The 21,955-nt window shown below is 47.4% G+C and overlaps 3 non-coding genes across 3 annotated transcripts; all 3 read right to left on the reverse strand.

Annotated features, from left to right (window-relative positions):
• Window positions 1-4,026: 4,026 nt before the first annotated feature.
• Window positions 4,027-4,099, reverse strand: TRNAN-GUU (transfer RNA asparagine (anticodon GUU)). Its single transcript has one exon. It is a non-coding gene; the product is annotated as a tRNA-Asn (tRNA).
• Window positions 4,100-8,573: 4,474 nt separating this feature from the next.
• Window positions 8,574-8,646, reverse strand: TRNAK-UUU (transfer RNA lysine (anticodon UUU)). Its single transcript has one exon. It is a non-coding gene; the product is annotated as a tRNA-Lys (tRNA).
• Window positions 8,647-9,157: 511 nt separating this feature from the next.
• TRNAN-GUU (transfer RNA asparagine (anticodon GUU)) lies at window positions 9,158-9,230 on the reverse strand. Its single transcript has one exon. It is a non-coding gene; the product is annotated as a tRNA-Asn (tRNA).
• Between the last annotated feature and the right edge of the window lie 12,725 nt (window positions 9,231-21,955).

Below are 21,955 nucleotides of genomic sequence, written 5' to 3' on the forward strand. Positions count from 1 at the left end.
TAAATGGTTGTCACGTATTGTGGAAAAGTTTTGACTTTTTACGCTACATCTGAGACCCCACAACACCTCTCCCGGGTGGGCTCGAACCATCAACCTTTTGAATAACAGCTGAGCGCGCTAACCATTGCGCCACGGAAGCCCAAAAATTAAATGGTCGTCAGGTAATGTGGAAAAACTTTGGCTTTTTACGTCACATCTGAGACCTCACAACACCGTTCCCGGATGGGCTCGAACCACCAACCTTTCGATTAACAGCCGAACGCGCTAAACATTGCGCCACGGAAGCCCAAAAATTAAATGGTCGTCAGGTATTGTGGAAAAACTTTGGCTTTTTACGTTACATTTGAGACCCCACAACACCGCTTCCGGGTGGTCGCGAACCACCAACCTATTGGTTAACAGCCGAACGGGCAAACCATTGAGCCACGGAAGCTCAGAAATTAAATGGTTGTCACGTATTGTGGAAAAGTTTTGACTTTTTACGCTACATCTGAGACCCCACAACACCTCTCTTGGGTGGGCTCGAACCACCAACCTTTCGGTTAACAGCCGAACGCGCTAACCCTTGCTCCACGGAAGCCCAAAAATTAAATGGTCGTCAGGTATTGTGGAAAAACTTTGGCTTTCTACGTTCCATTTGAGATCCCACAACACCGCTCCCGGGTGGGCTCGAACCACCAACCTATTGGTTAACAGCCGAACGCGCTAAACATTGAGCCACGAAAGCTCAGAAATTAAATGGTTGTCACGTATTGTGGAAAAGTTTTGACTTTTTACGCTACATCTGAGACCCCACAACACCTCTCCCGGGTGGTCTCGAACCACCAACCTTTCGGTTAACAGCTGAACGCGCTAACCATTGCGCCACGGAAGCCCAAAAATTAAATGTTCGTCAGGTTTTGTGTAAAAACTCTTACTTTTTTTCGTTACATTCGAGATCCCACAACACCTCTCCCGGGCGGGCTCGAACCAACAACCTATTGGTTAACAGCCGAACGCGCTAACTATTAGCCACGGAAGCTCAGAAATTAAATGGTTGTCAGGTATTGTGTAAGAGTTATGACTTTTCACGCTACATCTGAGACCCCACAACACCTCTCTAGGGTTGGCTCGAACGACCAATCTTTCGGTTAACAACTAAACGCGCTAACCATTGCGCCACGGAAGCCCAAAAATTAAATGGTCGTCAGGTATTGTGAAAAAACTTTGGCTTTTTACGTTACATTTGAGACCCCACAACACCGCTTCCGGGTGGTCTCGAACCACCAACCTATTGGTTAACAGCCGAACGCGCTAAACATTGAGCCACGAAAGCTCAGAAATTAAATGGTTGTCACGTATTGTGGAAAAGTTTTGACTTTTTACGCTACATCTGAGACCCCACAACACCTCTCCCGGGTGGTCTCGAACCACCAACCTTTCGGTTAACAGCTGAACGCGCTAACCATTGCGCCACGGAAGCCCAAAAATTAAATGTTCGTCAGGTTTTGTGTAAAAACTCTTACTTTTTTTCGTTACATTTGAGATCCCACAACACCTCTCCCGGGCGGGCTCGAACCACCAACCTATTGGTTAACACCCGAACGCGCTAACTATTAGCCACGGAAGCTCAGAAATTAAATGGTTGTCAGGTATTGTGTAAGAGTTATGACTTTTCACGCTACATCTGAGACCCCACAACACCTCTCTAGGGTTGGCTCGAACGACCAATCTTTCGGTTAACAACTGAACGCGCTAACCATTGCGCCACGGAAGCCCAAAAATTAAATGGTCGTCAGGTATTGTGAAAAAACTTTGGCTTTTTACGTTACATTTGAGACCCCACAACACCGCTTCCGGGTGGTCTCGAAGCACCAACCTATAGGTTAACAGCCGAACGCGCTAAACATTGAGCCACAAAAGCTCGGAAATTAAATGGTTGTACGTATTGTGGAAAAGTTTTGACTTTTTACGCTACATCTGAGATCCCACAACACCTCTTCCGGGTGGTGTCGAACCACCAACCTTTCGCTTAACAGCTGAACGCGCTAACCATTGCGCCACGGAAGCCCAAAAATTAAATGTTCGTCTGGTTTTGTGGAAAATTCTTACTTTTTCGTTACATCTGAGACCTCACAACACCGCTACCGGGTGGGCTCGAACCACCAACCTTTCGGTTAACAGCCGAACGCGCTAACCATTGCGCCACGAAAGCCCAAAAATTAAATGGTCGTCAGGTATTGTGGAAAAACTTTGGCTCATACGTTGCATTTGAGATCCCACAACACCGCTCCCGGGTGGGCTCGAACCACCAACCAATTGGTTAACAGCCGAACGTGCTAAACATTGAGCCACGAAAGCTCAGAAATTAAATGGTTGTCACGTATTGTGGAAAGGTTTTGACTTTTTACGCTACATCTGAGACCCCACAACACCTCTCCCGGGTGGGCTCGAACCATCAACCTTTTGAATAACAGCTGAGCGCGCTAACCATTGCGCCACGGAAGCCCAAAAATTAAATGGTCGTCAGGTAATGTGGAAAAACTTTGGCTTTTTACGTCACATCTGAGTCCTCACAACACCGCTCCCGGATGGGCTCGAACCACCAACCTTTCGATTAACAGCCGAACGCGCTAACCTTTGCGCCACGGAAGCCCAAAAATTAAATGGTCGTCAGGTATTGTGGAAAAACTTTGGCTTTTTACGTTACATTTGAGACCCCACAACACCGCTTCCGGGTGGTCTCGAACCACCAACCTATTGGTTAACAGCCGAACGCGCAAACCATTGAGCCACGGAAGGTCAGAAATTAAATGGCTGTCACGTATTGTGGAAAAGTTTTGACTTTTCACGCTACATCTGAGACCCCACAACACCTCTCTAGGGTGGGCTCGAACGACCAATCTTCCGGTTTACAGCTGACCGCGCTAACCATTGCGCCACGGAAGCCCAATAATTAAATGTTCGTCAGAATTTGTGGAAAAACTATTACTTTTTTCGTTACATCTGAGACCTCACAACACCGCTCTCGGGTGGGCTCGAACCACCAACCTTGTGAATAACAGCTGAGCGCGCTAACCATTGCCCCAAGAAACCCAAAAACTAAATGGTCGTCAGGTATTGTGGAAAAACTTTGGCTTTGTACGTTACATTTGAGATTCCACAACACCGCTCCAGGGTGGGCTCGAACCACCAACCTATTGGTTAACAGCCGAACGCGCTAAACATTGAGCCACGAAAGCTCAGAAATTTATTGGTTGTCACGTTTTCTGGAAAGGTTTTGACTTTTTACGCTACATATGAGATCCCACAACCCCTCTTCCGGTCGGGCTCGAACCATCAACCTTTTGAATAACAGCTGAGCGCGCTAACCATTGCGCCACGGAAGCCCAAAAATTAAATGGTCGTCAGGTAATGTGGAAAAACTTTGGCTTTTTACGTCACATCTGAGACCTCACAACACCGCTCCCGGATGGGCTCGAACCACCAACCTTTCGATTAACAGCCGAACGCGCTAACCATTGCGCCACGGAAGCCCAAAAATTAAATGGTCGTCAGGTATTGAGGAAAAGTTTTGACTTTTTACGCTACATCTGAGATCCCACATTCCCTCTCCCGGGTGGTCTCAAACCACCAACCTTTCGATAAACAGCCGAACGCGCTAACCATTCCGCCACGGAAGCCCAAAAATTAAATGGTCGTCAGGTATTGTGGAAAAACTTTGGCTTTTTACGTTACATTTGAAACCCCACAACACCGCTTCCGGGTGGTCTCGAACCACCAATCTATTGGTTAACAGCCGAACGCGCTAAACATTGAGCCACAAAAGCTCAGAAACTAAATGGTTGTACGTATTGTGGAAAAGTTTTGACTTTTTACGCTACATCTGAGATCCCACAACACCTCTTCCGGGTGGTCTCGAACCACCAACCTTTCGCTTAACAGCTGAACGCGCTAACCATTGCGCCACGGAAGCCCAAAAATTAAATGTTCGTCAGGTTTTGTGGAAAAACTTACTTTTTCGTTACATCTGAGACCTCACAACACCGCTCCCGGGTGGGCTCGAACCACCAACCTTTCGGTTAACAGCCGAACGCGCTAACCATTGCGCCACGGAAGCCCAAAAATTAAATGGTCGTCAGGTATTGTGGAAAAACTTTGGCTTATACGTTGCATTTGAGATCCCACAACACCGCTCCCGGGTGAGCTCGAACCACCAACCAATTGGTTAACAGCCGAACGTGCTAAACATTGAGCCACGAAAGCTCAGGAATTAAATGGTTGTCACGTATTGTGGAAAACTTTTGACATTTACGCTACATCTGAGACCCCACAACACCTCTCCCGGGTGGGCTCGAACCATCAACCTTTTGAATAACAGCTGAGCGCGCTAACCATTGCGCCACGGAAGCCCAAAAATTAAATGGTCGTCAGGTAATGTGGAAAAACTTTGGCTTTATACGTTACATTTGAAATCCCACAACACCGCTCCCGGGTGGGCTCGAACCACCAAACCTATTGGTTAACAGCCGAACGCGCTAAACATTGAGCCACGAAAGCTCAGAAATTAAATGGTTGTCACGTATTGTGAAAAAGTTTTGACTTTTTACGCTACATCTGAGACCCCACAACACCTCTCCCGGGTGGTCTCGAACCACCAACCTTTCGGTTAACAGCCGAACGCGCTAACCATTGAGCCACGAAAGCTCAGAAATTAAGTGGTCGTCAGGTATTGTGGAAAAACTCTTACTTTTTTCGTTACATCTGAGACCTCACAACACCGCTCTCGGGTGGGCTCGAACCACCAACCTTTTGAATAACAACTGAGCGCGCTAACTATTGCGCCACGGAAGCCCAAAAATTAAATTATCGTCAGGTATTGTGATAACTTTGGCTTTGTACGTTACATTTGAGATCCCACAACACCTCTCCCGGGCGGGCTCGAACCACCAACCTATTGGTAAACAGCCGAACGCGCTAACTATTAGCCACGGAAGCTCAGAAATTAAATGGTTGTCAGGTATTGTGTAAGAGTTATGACTTTTCACGCTACATCTGAGACCCCACAACACCTCTCTAGGGTTGGCTCGAACGACCAATCTTTCGGTTAACAACTGAACGCGCTAACCATTGCGCCACGGAAGCCCAAAAATTAAATGGTCGTCAGGTATTGTGAAAAAACTTTGGCTTTTTACGTTACATTTGAGACCCCACAACACCGCTTCCGGGTGGTCTCGAACCACCAACCTATTGGTTAACAGCCGAACGCGCTAAACATTGAGCCACGAAAGCTCAGAAATTAAATGGTTGTCACGTATTGTGGAAAAGTTTTGACTTTTTACGCTACATCTGAGACCCCACAACACCTCTCCCGGGTGGTCTCGAACCACCAACCTTTCGGTTAACAGCTTAACGCGCTAACCATTGCGCCACGGAAGCCCAAAAATTAAATGTTCGTCAGGTTTTGTGTAAAAACTATTACTTTTTTTCGTTACATTTGAGATCCCACAACACCTCTCCCGGGCGGCCTCGAACCACCAACCTATTGGTTAACAGCCGAACGCGCTAACTATTAGCCACGGAAGCTCAGAAATTAAATGGTTGTCAGGTATTGTGTAAGAGTTATGACTTTTCACGCTACATCTGAGACCCCACAACACCTCTCTAGGGTTGGCTCGAACGACCAATCTTTCGGTTAACAACTGAACGCGCTAACCATTGCACCACGGAAGCCCAAAAATTAAATGGTCGTCAGGTATTGTGAAAAAACTTTGGCTTTTTACGTTACATTTGAGACCCCACAACCCCGCTTCCGGGTGGTCTCGAAGCACCAACCTATTGGTTAACAGCCGAACGCGCTAAACATTGAGCCACAAAAGCTCGGAAATTAAATGGTTGTACGTATTGTGGAAAAGTTTTGACTTTTTACGCTACATCTGAGATCCCACAACACCTCTTCCGGGTGGTGTCGAACCACCAACCTTTCGCTTAACAGCTGAACGCGCTAGCCATTGCGCCACGGAAGCCCAAAAATTAAATGTTCGTCTGGTTTTGTGGAAAAATTCTTACTTTTTCGTTACATCTGAGACCTCACAACACCGCTACCGGGTGGGCTCGAACCACCAACCTTTCGGTTAACAGCCGAACGCGCTAACCATTGCGCCACGAAAGCCCAAAAATTAAATGGTCGTCAGGTATTGTGGAAAAACTTTGGCTCATACGTTGCATTTGAGATCCCACAACACCGCTCCCGGGTGGGCTCGAACCACCAACCAATTGGTTAACAGCCGAACGTGCTAAACATTGAGCCACGAAAGCTCAGAAATTAAATGGTTGTCACGTATTGTGGAAAGGTTTTGACTTTTTACGCTACATCTGAGACCCCACAACACCTCTCCCGGGTGGGCTCGAACCATCAACCTTTTGAATAACAGCTGAGCGCGCTAACCATTGCGCCACGGAAGCCCAAAAATTAAATGGTCGTCAGGTAATGTGGAAAAACTTTGGCTTTTTACGTCACATCTGAGTCCTCACAACACCGCTCCCGGATGGGCTCGAACCACCAACCTTTCGATTAACAGCCGAACGCGCTAACCTTTGCGCCACGGAAGCCCAAAAATTAAATGGTCGTCAGGTATTGTGGAAAAACTTTGGCTTTTTACGTTACATTTGAGACCCCACAACACCGCTTCCGGGTGGTCTCGAACCACCAACCTATTGGTTAACAGCCGAACGCGCAAACCATTGAGCCACGGAAGGTCAGAAATTAAATGGTTGTCACGTATTGTGGAAAAGTTTTGATTTTTACGCTACATCTGAGACCCCACAACACCTCTCTTGGGTGGGCTCGAACCACCAACCTTTCGGTTAACAGCCGAACGCGCTAACCCTTGCTCCACGGAAGCCCAAAAATTAAATGGTCGTCAGGTATTGTGGAAAAACTTTGGCTTTTTACGTTACATTTGAGACCCCACAACACCGCTTCCGGGTGGTCTCGAACCACCAACCTATTGGTTAACAGCCGAACGCGCTAAACATTGAGCCACGAAAGCTCAGAAATTAAATGGTTGTCACGTATTGTGGAAAAGTTTTGACTTTTCACGCTACATCTGAGACCCCACAACACCTCTCTAGGGTGGGCTCGAACGACCAATCTTCCGGTTTACAGCTGACCGCGCTAACCATTGCGCCACGGAAGCCCAATAATTAAATGTTCGTCAGAATTTGTGGAAAAACTCTTACTTTTTTCGTTACATCTGAGACCTCACAACACCGCTCTCGGGTGGTCTCGAACCACCAACCTTGTGAATAACAGCTGAGCGCGCTAACCATTGCCCCAAGAAACCCAAAAACTAAATGGTCGTCAGGTATTGTGGAAAAACTTTGGCTTTGTACGTTACATTTGAGATTCCACAACACCGCTCCAGGGTGGGCTCGAACCACCAACCTATTGGTTAACAGCCGAACGCGCTAAACATTGAGCCACGAAAGCTCAGAAATTAATTGGTTGTCACGTTTTCTGGAAAGGTTTTGACTTTTTACGCTACATATGAGATCCCACAACCCCTCTCCCGGTCGGGCTCGAACCATCAACCTTTTGAATAACAGCTGAGCGCGCTAACCATTGCGCCACGGAAGCCCAAAAATTAAATGGTCGTCAGGTAATGTGGAAAAACTTTGGCTTTTTACGTCACATCTGAGACCTCACAACACCGCTCCCGGATGGGCTCGAACCACCAACCTTTCGATTAACAGCCGAACGCGCTAACCTTTGCGCCACGGAAGCCCAAAAATTAAATGGTCGTCAGGTATTGTGGAAAAACTTTGGCTTTTTACGTTACATTTGAGACCCCACAACACCGCTTCCGGGTGGTCTCGAACCACCAACCTATTGGTTAACAGCCGAACGCGCTAAACATTGAGCCACGAAAGCTCAGAAATTAAATGGTTGTCACGTATTGTGGAAAAGTTTTGACTTTTCACGCTACATCTGAGACCCCACAACACCTCTCTAGGGTGGGCTCGAACGACCAATCTTCCGGTTTACAGCTGACCGCGCTAACCATTGCGCCACGGAAGCCCAATAATTAAATGTTCGTCAGAATTTGTGGAAAAACTCTTACTTTTTTCGTTACATCTGAGACCTCACAACACCGCTCTCGGGTGGGCTCGAACCACCAACCTTGTGAATAACAGCTGAGCGCGCTAACCATTGCCCCAAGAAACCCAAAAACTAAATGGTCGTCAGGTATTGTGGAAAAACTTTGGCTTTGTACGTTACATTTGAGATTCCACAACACCGCTCCAGGGTGGGCTCGAACCACCAACCTATTGGTTAACAGCCGAACGCGCTAAACATTGAGCCACGAAAGCTCAGAAATTTATTGGTTGTCACGTTTTCTGGAAAGGTTTTGACTTTTTACGCTACATATGAGATCCCACAACCCCTCTCCCGGTCGGGCTCGAACCATCAACCTTTTGAATAACAGCTGAGGGCGCTAACCATTGCGCCACGGAAGCCCAAAAATTAAATGGTCGTCAGGTAATGTGGAAAAACTTTGGCTTTTTACGTCACATCTGAGACCTCACAACACCGCTCCCGGATGGGCTCGAACCACCAACCTTTCGATTAAAAGCCGAACGCGCTAACCATTGCGCCACGGAAGCCCAAAAATTAAATGGTCGTCAGGTATTGTGGAAAAGTTTTGACTTTTTACGCTACATCTGAGATCCCACATTCCCTCTCCCGGGTGGTCTCAAACCACCAACCTTTCGATAAACAGCCGAACGCGCTAACCATTCCGCCACGGAAGCCCAAAAATTAAATGGTCGTCAGGTATTGTGGAAAAACTTTGGCTTTTTACGTTACATTTGAAACCCCACAACACCGCTTCCGGGTGGTCTCGAACCACCAATCTATTGGTTAACAGCCGAACGCGCTAAACATTGAGCCACAAAAGCTCAGAAACTAAATGTTTGTACGTATTGTGGAAAAGTTTTGACTTTTTACGCTACATCTGAGATCCCACAACACCTCTTCCGGGTGGTCTCGAACCACCAACCTTTCGCTTAACAGCTGAACGCGCTAACCATTGCGCCACGGAAGCCCAAAAATTAAATGTTCGTCAGGTTTTGTGGAAAAACTTACTTTTTCGTTACATCTGAGACCTCACAACACCGCTCCCGGGTGGGCTCGAACCACCAACCTTTCGGTTAACAGCCGAACGCGCTAACCATTGCGCCACGGAAGCCCAAAAATTAAATGGTCGTCAGGTATTGTGGAAAAACTTTGGCTTATACGTTGCATTTGAGATCCCACAACACCGCTCCCGGGTGAGCTCGAACCACCAACCAATTGGTTAACAGCCGAACGTGCTAAACATTGAGCCACGAAAGCTCAGGAATTAAATGGTTGTCACGTATTGTGGAAAACTTTTGACATTTACGCTACATCTGAGACCCCATAACACCTCTCCCGGGTGGGCTCGAACCATCAACCTTTTGAATAACAGCTGAGCGCGCTAACCATTGCGCCACGGAAGCCCAAAAATTAAGTGGTCGTCAGGTAATGTGGAAAAACTTTGGCTTTATACGTTACATTTGAAATCCCACAACACCGCTCCCGGGTGGGCTCGAACCACCAAACCTATTGGTTAACAGCCGAACGCGCTAAACATTGAGCCACGAAAGCTCAGAAATTAAATGGTTGTCACGTATTGTGAAAAAGTTTTGACTTTTTACGCTACATCTGAGACCCCACAACACCTCTCCCGGGTGGTCTCGAACCACCAACCTTTCGGTTAACAGCCGAACGCGCTAACCATTGAGCCACGAAAGCTCAGAAATTAAGTGGTCGTCAGGTATTGTGTAAAAACTCTTACTTTTTTCGTTACATCTGAGACCTCACAACACCGCTCTCGGGTGGGCTCGAACCACCAACCTTTTGAATAACAGCTGAGCGCGCTAACTATTGCGCCACGGAAGCCCAAAAATTAAATTATCGTCAGGTATTGTGGTAACTTTGGCTTTGTACGTTACATTTGAGATCCCACAACACCGCTCCCGGGTGGGCTCGAACCATCAACCTATTGGTTAACAGCCGAACGCGCTAAACTTTGAGTCACGAAAGCTCAGAAATTAAATGGTTGTCACGTATTGTGGAAAAGTTTTGACTTTTTACGCTACATCTGAGACCCCACAACACCTCTCTTGGGTGGGCTCGAACCACCAACCTTTCGGTTAACAGCCGAACGTGCTAACCATTGCGCCACGGAAGCCCAAAAATTAAATGGTCGTCACGTATTGTGGGAAAACTTTGGATTTATATGTTACATTTGAGATCCCACAACACCGCTCCCGGGTGGGCTCGAACCACCAACCTATTGGTTAACAGGCGAACGCGCTAAACATTGAGCCACGAAAGCTCAGAAATTAAATGGTTGTCACGTATTGTGGAAAAGTTTTGACTTTTTACACTACATCTGAGACCCCACAACACCTCTCTTGGGTGGGCTCGAACCACCAACCTTTCGGTTAACAGCCGAACGTGCTAACCATTGCGCCACGGAAGCCCAAAAATTAAATGGTCGGCAGGTAATGTGGAAAAACTTTGGCTTTTTACGTCACATCTGAGACCTCACAACACCGCTCCCGGATGGGCTCGAACCACCAACCTTTCGATTAACAGCCGAACGCGCTAACCATTGCGCCACGGAAGCCCAAAAATTAAATGGTCGTCAGGTATTGTAGAAAAACTTTCGGTTTTTACGTTACATCTGAGACCCCACAACACCTCTCTTGGGTGGGCTCGAACCACCAACCTTTCGGTTAACAGCCGAACGTGCTAACCATTGCGCCACGGAAGCCCAAAAATTAAATGGTCGTCACGTATTGTGGAAAAACTTTGGATTTATATGTTACATCTGAGACCCCACAACACCTCTCTTGGGTGGGCTCGAACCACCAACCTTTCGGTTAACAGCCGAACGTGCTAACCATTGCGCCTCGGAAGCCCAAAAATTAAATGGTCGGCAGGTAATGTGGAAAAACTTTGGCTTTTAACGTCACATCTGAGACCTCACAACACCGCTCCCGGATGGGCTCGAACCACCAACCTTTCGATTAACAGCCGAACGCGCTAACCATTGCGCCACGGAAGCCCAAAAATTAAATGGTCGTCAGGTATTGTGGAAAAACTTTCGCTTTTTACGTTACATTTGAGACCCCACAACACCGCTTCCGGGTGGGCTCGAACCACCAACCTATTGGTTAACAGGCGAACGCGCTAAACATTGAGCCACGAAAGCTCAGAAATTAAATGGTTGTCACGTATTGTGGAAAAGTTTGGACTTTTTACGCTACATCTGAGACCCCACAACACCTCTCTTGGGTGGGCTCGAACCACCAACCTTTCGGTTAACAGCCGAACGTGCTAACCATTGCGCCACGGAAGCCCAAAAATTAAATGGTCGGCAGGTAATGTGGAAAAACTTTGGCTTTTTACGTCACATCTGAGACCTCACAACACCGCTCCCGGATGGGCTCGAACCACCAACCTTTCGATTAACAGCCGAACGCGCTAACCATTGCGCCACGGAAGCCCAAAAATTAAATGGTCGTCAGGTATTGTGGAAAAACTTTCGCTTTTTACGTTACATTTGAGACCCCACAACACCGCTTCCGGGTGGTCTCGAACCACCAACCTATTGGTTAACAGGCGAACGCGCAAACCATTGAGCCACGAATGCTCAGAAATTAAATGGTTGTCACGAATTGTGGAAAAGTTTTGACTTTTTACGCTACATCTGAGACCCCACAACACCTCTCTTGGGTGGGCTCGAACCACCAACCTTTCGGTTAACAGCCGAACGCGCTAACCATTGCGCCACGGAAGCCCAAAAATTAAATGGTCGTCAGGTATTATGGAAAAACTTTCGCTTTTTACGTTACATTTGAGACCCCACAACACCGCTTCCGGGTGGTCTCGAACCACCAACCTATTAGTTAACAGCCGAACACGCAAACCATTGAGCCACGAAAGCTCAGAAATTAAATGGTTGTCACGTATTGTGGAAAAGTTTTGACTTTTTACGCTACATCTGAGACCCCACAACACCTCTCTTGGGTGGGCTCGAACCACCAACCTTTCGGTTAACAGCCGAACGTGCTAACCATTGCGCCACGGAAGCCCAAAAATTAAATAATCGGCAGGTAATGTGGAAAACTTTGGCTTTTTACGTCACATCTGAGACCTCACAACACCGCTCCCGGATGGGCTCGAACCACCAACCTTTCGATTAACAGCCGAACGCGCTAACCATTGCGCCACGGAAGCCCAAAAATTAAATGGTCGTCAGGTATTGTGGAAAAACTTTCGGTTTTTACGTTACATTTGAGACCCCACAACACCGCTTCCGGGTGGTCTCGAACCACCAACCTATTGGTTAACAGGCGAACGCGCTAAACATTGAGCCACGAAAGCTCAGAAATTAAATGGTTGTCACGTATTGTGGAAAAGTTTTGACTTTTTACGCTACATCTGAGACCCCACAACACCTCTCTTGGGTGGGCTCGAACCACCAACCTTTCGGTTAACAGCCGAACGCGCTAACCATTGCGCCACGGAAGCCCAAAAATTAAATGGTCGTCAGGTATTATGGAAAAACTTTCGCTTTTTACGTTACATTTGAGACCCCACAACACCGCTTCCGGGTGGTCTCGAACCACCAACCTATTAGTTAACAGCCGAACGCGCAAACCATTGAGCCACGAAAGCTCAGAAATTAAATGGTTGTCACGTATTGTGGAAAAGTTTTGACTTTTTACGCTACATCTGAGACCCCACAACACCTCTCTTGGGTGGGCTCGAACCACCAACCTTGCGGTTAACAGCCGAACGTGCTAACCATTGCGCCACGGAAGCCCAAAAATTAAATGGTCGGCAGGTAATGTGGAAAACTTTGGCTTTTTACGTCACATCTGAGACCTCACAACACCGCTCCCGGATGGGCTCGAACCACCAACCTTTCGATTAACAGCCGAACGCGCTAACCATTGCGCCACGGAAGCCCAAAAATTAAATGGTCGTCAGGTATTGTGGAAAAACTTTCGGTTTTTACGTTACATTTGAGACCCCACAACACCGCTTCCGGGTGGGCTCGAACCACCAACCTATTGGTTAACAGGCGAACGCGCTAAACATTGAGCCACGAAAGCTCAGAAATTAAATGGTTGTCACGTATTGTGGAAAAGTTTTGACTTTTTACGCTACATCTGAGACCCCACAACACCTCTCTTGGGTGGGCTCGAACCACCAACCTTTCGGTTAACAGCCGAACGCGCTAACCATAGCTCCACGGAAGCCCAAAAATTAAATGGTCGTCAGGTATTGTGGAAAAACTTTGGCTTTATACGTTACATTTGAAATCCCACATCACCGCTCCCGGGTGGGCTCGAACCACCAACCTATTGGTTAACAGGCGAACGCGCTAAACATTGAGAAACGAAAGCTCAGAAATTAAATGGTTGTCACGAATTGTGGAAAAGTTTTGACTTTTTACGCTACATCTGAGACCCCACAACACCTCTCTTGGGTGGGCTCGAACCACCAACCTTTCGGTTAACAGCCGAACGTGCTAACCATTGCGCCACGGAAGCCCAAAAATTAAATGGTCGGCAGGTAATGTGGAAAAACTTTGGCTTTTTACGTCACATCTGAGACCTCACAACACCGCTCCCGGATGGGCTCGAACCACCAACCTTTCGATTAACAACTGAACGCGCTAACCATTGCGCCACGGAAGCCCAAAAATTAAATGGTCGTCAGGTATTGTGGAAAAACTTTCGCTTTTTACGTTACATTTGAGACCCCACAACACCGCTTCCGGGTGGGCTCGAACCACCAACCTATTGGTTAACAGGCGAACGCGCTAAACATTGAGCCACGAAAGCTCAGAAATTAAATGGTTGTCACGTATTGTGGAAAAGTTTGGACTTTTTACGCTACATCTGAGACCCCACAACACCTCTCTTGGGTGGGCTCGAACCACCAACCTTTCGGTTAACAGCCGAACGTGCTAACCATTGCGCCACGGAAGCCCAAAAATTAAATGGTCGGCAGGTAATGTGGAAAAACTTTGGCTTTTTACGTCACATCTGAGACCTCACAACACCGCTCCCGGATGTGCTCGAACCACCAACCTTTCGATTAACAGCCGAACGCGCTAACCATTGCGCCACGGAAGCCCAAAAATTAAATGGTCGTCAGGTATTGTGGAAAAACTTTCGCTTTTTACGTTACATTTGAGACCCCACAACACCGCTTCCGGGTGGTCTCGAACCACCAACCTATTGGTTAACAGGCGAACGCGCAAACCATTGAGCCACGAATGCTCAGAAATTAAATGGTTGTCACGAATTGTGGAAAAGTTTTGACTTTTTACGCTACATCTGAGACCCCACAACACCTCTCTTGGGTGGGCTCGAACCACCAACCTTTCGGTTAACAGCCGAACGCGCTAACCATTGCGCCACGGAAGCCCAAAAATTAAATGGTCGTCAGGTATTATGGAAAAACTTTCGCTTTTTACGTTACATTTGAGACCCCACAACACCGCTTCCGGGTGGTCTCGAACCACCAACCTATTAGTTAACAGCCGAACACGCAAACCATTGAGCCACGAAAGCTCAGAAATTAAATGGTTGTCACGTATTGTGGAAAAGTTTTGACTTTTTACGCTACATCTGAGACCCCACAACACCTCTCTTGGGTGGGCTCGAACCACCAACCTTTCGGTTAACAGCCGAACGTGCTAACCATTGCGCCACGGAAGCCCAAAAATTAAATAATCGGCAGGTAATGTGGAAAACTTTGGCTTTTTACGTCACATCTGAGACCTCACAACACCGCTCCCGGATGGGCTCGAACCACCAACCTTTCGATTAACAGCCGAACGCGCTAACCATTGCGCCACGGAAGCCCAAAAATTAAATGGTCGTCAGGTATTGTGGAAAAACTTTCGGTTTTTACGTTACATTTGAGACCCCACAACACCGCTTCCGGGTGGTCTCGAACCACCAACCTATTGGTTAACAGGCGAACGCGCTAAACATTGAGCCACGAAAGCTCAGAAATTAAATGGTTGTCACGTATTGTGGAAAAGTTTTGACTTTTTACGCTACATCTGAGACCCCACAACACCTCTCTTGGGTGGGCTCGAACCACCAACCTTTCGGTTAACAGCCGAACGCGCTAACCATTGCGCCACGGAAGCCCAAAAATTAAATGGTCGTCAGGTATTATGGAAAAACTTTCGCTTTTTACGTTACATTTGAGACCCCACAACACCGCTTCCGGGTGGTCTCGAACCACCAACCTATTAGTTAACAGCCGAACGCGCAAACCATTGAGCCACGAAAGCTCAGAAATTAAATGGTTGTCACGTATTGTGGAAAAGTTTTGACTTTTTACGCTACATCTGAGACCCCACAACACCTCTCTTGGGTGGGCTCGAACCACCAACCTTGCGGTTAACAGCCGAACGTGCTAACCATTGCGCCACGGAAGCCCAAAAATTAAATGGTCGGCAGGTAATGTGGAAAACTTTGGCTTTTTACGTCACATCTGAGACCTCACAACACCGCTCCCGGATGGGCTCGAACCACCAACCTTTCGATTAACAGCCGAACGCGCTAACCATTGCGCCACGGAAGCCCAAAAATTAAATGGTCGTCAGGTATTGTGGAAAAACTTTCGGTTTTTACGTTACATTTGAGACCCCACAACACCGCTTCCGGGTGGGCTCGAACCACCAACCTATTGGTTAACAGGCGAACGCGCTAAACATTGAGCCACGAAAGCTCAGAAATTAAATGGTTGTCACGTATTGTGGAAAAGTTTTGACTTTTTACGCTACATCTGAGACCCCACAACACCTCTCTTGGGTGGGCTCGAACCACCAACCTTTCGGTTAACAGCCGAACGCGCTAACCATAGCTCCACGGAAGCCCAAAAATTAAATGGTCGTCAGGTATTGTGGAAAAACTTTGGCTTTATACGTTACATTTGAAATCCCACATCACCGCTCCCGGGTGGGCTCGAACCACCAACCTATTGGTTAACAGGCGAACGCGCTAAACATTGAGCAACGAAAGCTCAGAAATTAAATGGTTGTCACGAATTGTGGAAAAGTTTTGACTTTTTACGCTACATCTGAGACCCCACAACACCTCTCTTGGGTGGGCTCGAACCACCAACCTTTCGGTTAACAGCCGAACGTGCTAACCATTGCGCCACGGAAGCCCAAAAATTAAATGGTCGGCAGGTAATGTGGAAAAACTTTGGCTTTTTACGTCACATCTGAGACCTCACAACACCGCTCCCGGATGGGCTCGAACCACCAACCTTTCGATTAACAGCCGAACGCGCTAACCATTGCGCCACGGAAGCCCAAAAATTAAATGGTCGTCAGGTATTGTGGAAAAACTTTCGCTTTTTACGTTACATTTGAGACCCCACAACACCGCTTCCGGGTGGTCTCGAACCACCAACCTATTGGTTAACAGGCGAACGCGCAAACCATTGAGCCACGAATGCTCAGAAATTAAATGGTTGTCACGAATTGTGGAAAAGTTTTGACTTTTTACGCTACATCTGAGACCCCACAACACCTCTCTTGGGTGGGCTCGAGCCACCAACCTTTCGGTTAACAGCCGAACGCGCTAACCATTGCGCCACGGAAGCCCAAAAATTAAATGGTCGTCAGGTATTATGGAAAAACTTTCGCTTTTTACGTTACATTTGAGACCCCACAACACCGCTTCCGGGTGGTCTCGAACCACCAACCTATTAGTTAACAGCCGAACGCGCAAACCATTGAGCCACGAAAGCTCAGAAATTAAATGGTTGTCACGTATTGTGGAAAAGTTTTGACTTTTTACGCTACATCTGAGACCCCACAACACCTCTCTTGGGTGGGCTCGAACCACCAACCTTTCGGTTAACAGCCGAACGTGCTAACCATTGCGCCACGGAAGCCCAAAAATTAAATGGTCGGCAGGAAATGTGGAAAACTTTGGCTTTTTACGTCACATCTGAGACCTCACAACACCGCTCCCGGATTGGCTCGAACCACCAACCTTTCGATTAACAGCCGAACGCGCTAACCATTGCGCCACGGAAGCCCAAAAATTAAATGGTCGTCAGGTATTGTGGAAAAACTTTCGGTTTTTACGTTACATTTGAGACCCCACAACACCGCTTCCGGGTGGGCTCGAACCACCAACCTATTGGTTAACAGGCGAACGCGCTAAACATTGAGCCACGAAAGCTCAGAAATTAAATGGTTGTCACGTATTGTGGAAAAGTTTTGACTTTTTACGCTACATCTGAGACCCCACAACACCTCTCTTGGGTGGGCTCGAACCACCAACCTTTCGGTTAACAGCCGAACGCGCTAACCATAGCTCCACGGAAGCCCAAAAATTAAATGGTCGTCAGGTATTGTGGAAAAACTTTGGCTTTATACGTTACATTTGAAATCCCACATCACCGCTCCCGGGTGGGCTCGAACCACCAACCTATTGGTTAACAGGCGAACGCGCTAAACATTGAGCCACGAAAGCTCAGAAATTAAATGGTTGTCACGAATTGTGGAAAAGTTTTGACTTTTTACGCTACATCTGAGACCCCACAACACCTCTCTTGGGTGGGCTCGAACCACCAACCTTTCGGTTAACAGCCGAACGTGCTAACCATTGCGCCACGGAAGCCCAAAAATTAAATGGTCGTCAGGTATTGTGGAAAAACTCTTACTTTTTTCGTTACATCTGAGACCTCACAACACCGCTCTCGGGTGGGCTCGAACCACCAACCTTGTGAATCACAGCTGAGTGCGCTAACCATTGCCCCACGGAAGCCCAAAAATTAAATGGTCGTCAGGTATTGTGGAAAAACTTTGCCTTTGTACGTTACATTTGAGATCCCACAACACCTCTCCCGGGCGGGCTCGAACCACCAACCTATTGGTTAACAGCCGAACGCGCTAACCATTAGCCACGGAAGCTCAGAAATTAAATGGTTGTCAGGTATTGTGAAAACGTTATGACTTTTCACGCTACATCTGAGACCCCACAACACCTCTCTAGGGTGGGCTCGAACGACCAATCTTTCGGTTAACAGCTGAACGCGCTAACCATTGCGCCACGGAAGCCCAATAATTAAATGTTCGTCAGAATTTGTGGAAAAACTCTTACTTTTTTCGTTACATCTGAGACCTCACAACACCGCTCTCGGGTGGGCTCGAACCACCAACCTTGAGAATAACAGCTGAGCGCGCTAACCATTGCCCCACGAAAGCCCAAAAATTAAATGGTCGTCAGGTATTGTGGAAAAACTTTGGCTTTGTACGTTACATTTGAGATCCCACAACACCGCTCCCGGGTGGGCTCGAACCACCAACCTATTGGTTAACAGCCGAACGCGCTAACCATTGAGCCACGAAAGCTCAGAAATTAAATGGTTGTCAGGTATTGTGAAAAAGTTATGACTTTTACCGCTACATCTGAGACCCCACAACACCGCTCCCGGGTGGGTTCGAACGACCAATCTTTCGGTTAACAGCTGAACGCGCTAACCATTGCGCCACGGAAGCCCAATAATTAAATGTTCGTCAGAATTTGTGGAAAAACTCTTACTTTTTTCGTTACATCTGAGACCTCACAACACCGCTCACGGGTGGGCCCGAACCACCAACCTATTGGTTAACAGCCGAACGCGCTAAACATTGAGCCACGAAAGCTCAGAAATTAAATGGTTGTCACGTTTTGTGGAAAAGTTTTGACTTTTTACGCTACATCTGAGATCCCACAACACCTCTCCCGGGCGGGCTCGATCCACCAACCTATTGGTTAACAGCCGAACGCGCTAACCATTAGCCACGGAAGCTCAGAAATTAAATGGTTGTCAGGTATTGTGAAAAAGTTATGACTTTTCACGCTACATCTGAGACCCCACAACACCTCTCGCGGGTGGTCTCGAACCACCAACCTTTCGGTTAACAGCTGAACGCGCTAACCATTGCGCCACGGAAGCCCATAAATTAAATGTTCGTCAGGTTTTGTGTAAAAACTCTTACTTTTTTTCGTTACATCTGAGACCTCACAACACCGCTCCCGGGTGGGCTCGAACCACCAACCTATTGGTTAACAGCCGAACGCGCTAACCATTGAGCCACGAAAGCTCAGAAATTAAATGGTTGTCAGGTATTGTGAAAACGTTATGACTTTTCACGCTACATCTGAGACCCCACAACACCTCTCTAGGGTGGGCTCGAACGACCAATCTTTCGGTTAACAGCTGAACGCGCTAACCATTGCGCCACGGAAGCCCAAAAATTAAATGGTCGTCAGGTATTGTGGAAAAACTCTTACTTTTTTCGTTACATCTGAGACCTCACAACACCGCTCTCGGGTGGGCTCGAACCACCAACCTTGTGAATCACAGCTGAGTGCGCTAACCATTGCCCCACGGAAGACCAAAAATTAAATGGTCGTCAGGTATTGTGGAAAAACTTTGCCTTTGTACGTTACATTTGAGATCCCACAACACCTCTCCCGGGCGGGCTCGAACCACCAACCTATTGGTTAACAGCCGAACGCGCTAACCATTAGCCACGGAAGCTCAGAAATTAAATGGTTGTCAGGTATTGTGAAAACGTTATGACTTTTCACGCTACATCTGAGACCCCACAACACCTATCTAGGGTGGGCTCGAACGACCAATCTTTCGGTTAACAGCTGAACGCGCTAACCATTGCGCCACGGAAGCCCAATAATTAAATGTTCGTCAGAATTTGTGGAAAAACTCTTACTTTTTTCGTTACATCTGAGACCTCACAACACCGCTCTCGGGTGGGCTCGAACCACCAACCTTGAGAATAACAGCTGAGCGCGCTAACCATTGCCCCACGAAAGCCCAAAAATTAAATGGTCGTCAGGTATTGTGGAAAAACTTTGGCTTTGTACGTTACATTTGAGATCCCACAACACCGCTCCCGGGTGGGCTCGAACCACCAACCTATTGGTTAACAGCCGAACGCGCTAACCATTGAGCCACGAAAGCTCAGAAATTAAATGGTTGTCAGGTATTGTGAAAAAGTTATGACTTTTACCGCTACATCTGAGACCCCACAACACCGCTCCCGGGTGGGTTCGAACGACCAATCTTTCGGTTAACAGCTGAACGCGCTAACCATTGCGCCACGGAAGCCCAATAATTAAATGTTCGTCAGAATTTGTGGAAAAACTCTTACTTTTTTCGTTACATCTGAGACCTCACAACACCGCTCACGGGTGGGCCCGAACCACCAACCTATTGGTTAACAGCCGAACGCGCTAAACATTGAGCCACGAAAGCTCAGAAATTAAATGGTTGTCACGTTTTGTGGAAAAGTTTTGACTTTTTACGCTACATCTGAGATCCCACAACACCTCTCCCGGGCGGGCTCGATCCACCAACCTATTGGTTAACAGCCGAACGCGCTAACCATTAGCCACGGAAGCTCAGAAATTAAATGGTTGTCAGGTATTGTGAAAAAGTTATGACTTTTCACGCTACATCTGAGACCCCACAACACCTCTCGCGGGTGGTCTCGAACCACCAACCTTTCGGTTAACAGCTGAACGCGCTAACCATTGCGCCACGGAAGCCCATAAATTAAATGTTCGTCAGGTTTTGTGTAAAAACTCTTACTTTTTTTCGTTACATCTGAGACCTCACAACACCGCTCCCGGGTGGGCTCGAACCACCAACCTATTGGTTAACAGCCGAACGCGCTAACCATTGAGCCACGAAAGCTCAGAAATTAAATGGTTGTCAGGTATTGTGAAAACGTTATGACTTTTCACGCTACATCTGAGACCCCACAACACCTCTCTAGGGTGGGCTCGAACGACCAATCTTTCGGTTAACAGCTGAACGCGCTAACCATTGCGCCACGGAAGCCCAAAAATTAAATGGTCGTCAGGTATTGTGGAAAAACTTTCGCTTTTTACTTCACATCTGAGACCCCACAACACCGCTTCCGGGTGGTCTCGAACCACCAACCTATTGGTTAACAGGCGAACGCGCAAACCATTGAGCCACGAATGCTCAGAAATTAAATGGTTGTCACGAATTGTGGAAAAGTTTTGACTTTTTACGCTACATCTGAGACCCCACAACACCTCTCTTGGGTGGGCTCGAACCACCAACCTTTCGGTTAACAGCCGAACGCGCTAACCATTGCGCCACGGAAGCCCAAAAATTAAATGGTCGTCAGGTATTATGGAAAAACTTTCGCTTTTTACGTTACATTTGAGACCCCACAACACCGCTTCCGGGTGGTCTCGAACCACCAACCTATTAGTTAACAGCCGAACGCGCAAACCATTGAGCCACGAAAGCTCAGAAATTAAATGGTTGTCACGTATTGTGGAAAAGTTTTGACTTTTTACGCTACATCTGAGACCCCACAACACCTCTCTTGGGTGGGCTCGAACCACCAACCTTTCGGTTAACAGCCGAACGTGCTAACCATTGCGCCACGGAAGCCCAAAAATTAAATGGTCGGCAGGTAATGTGGAAAACTTTGGCTTTTTACGTCACATCTGAGACCTCACAACACCGCTCCCGGATGGGCTCGAACCACCAACCTTTCGATTAACAGCCGAACGCGCTAACCATTGCGCCACGGAAGCCCAAAAATTAAATGGTCGTCAGGTATTGTGGAAAAACTTTCGGTTTTTACGTTACATTTGAGACCCCACAACACCGCTTCCGGGTGGGCTCGAACCACCAACCTATTGGTTAACAGGCGAACGCGCTAAACATTGAGCCACGAAAGCTCAGAAATTAAATGGTTGTCACGTATTGTGGAAAAGTTTTGACTTTTTACGCTACATCTGAGACCCCACAACACCTCTCTTGGGTGGGCTCGAA

Source organism: Phalangium opilio, unplaced genomic scaffold (assembly GCF_054372755.1).
Source record: "Phalangium opilio isolate 3A_F unplaced genomic scaffold, DU_Popi_V2 ptg000070l_1, whole genome shotgun sequence".
Lineage (NCBI taxonomy): Eukaryota > Metazoa > Arthropoda > Arachnida > Opiliones > Phalangiidae > Phalangium > Phalangium opilio.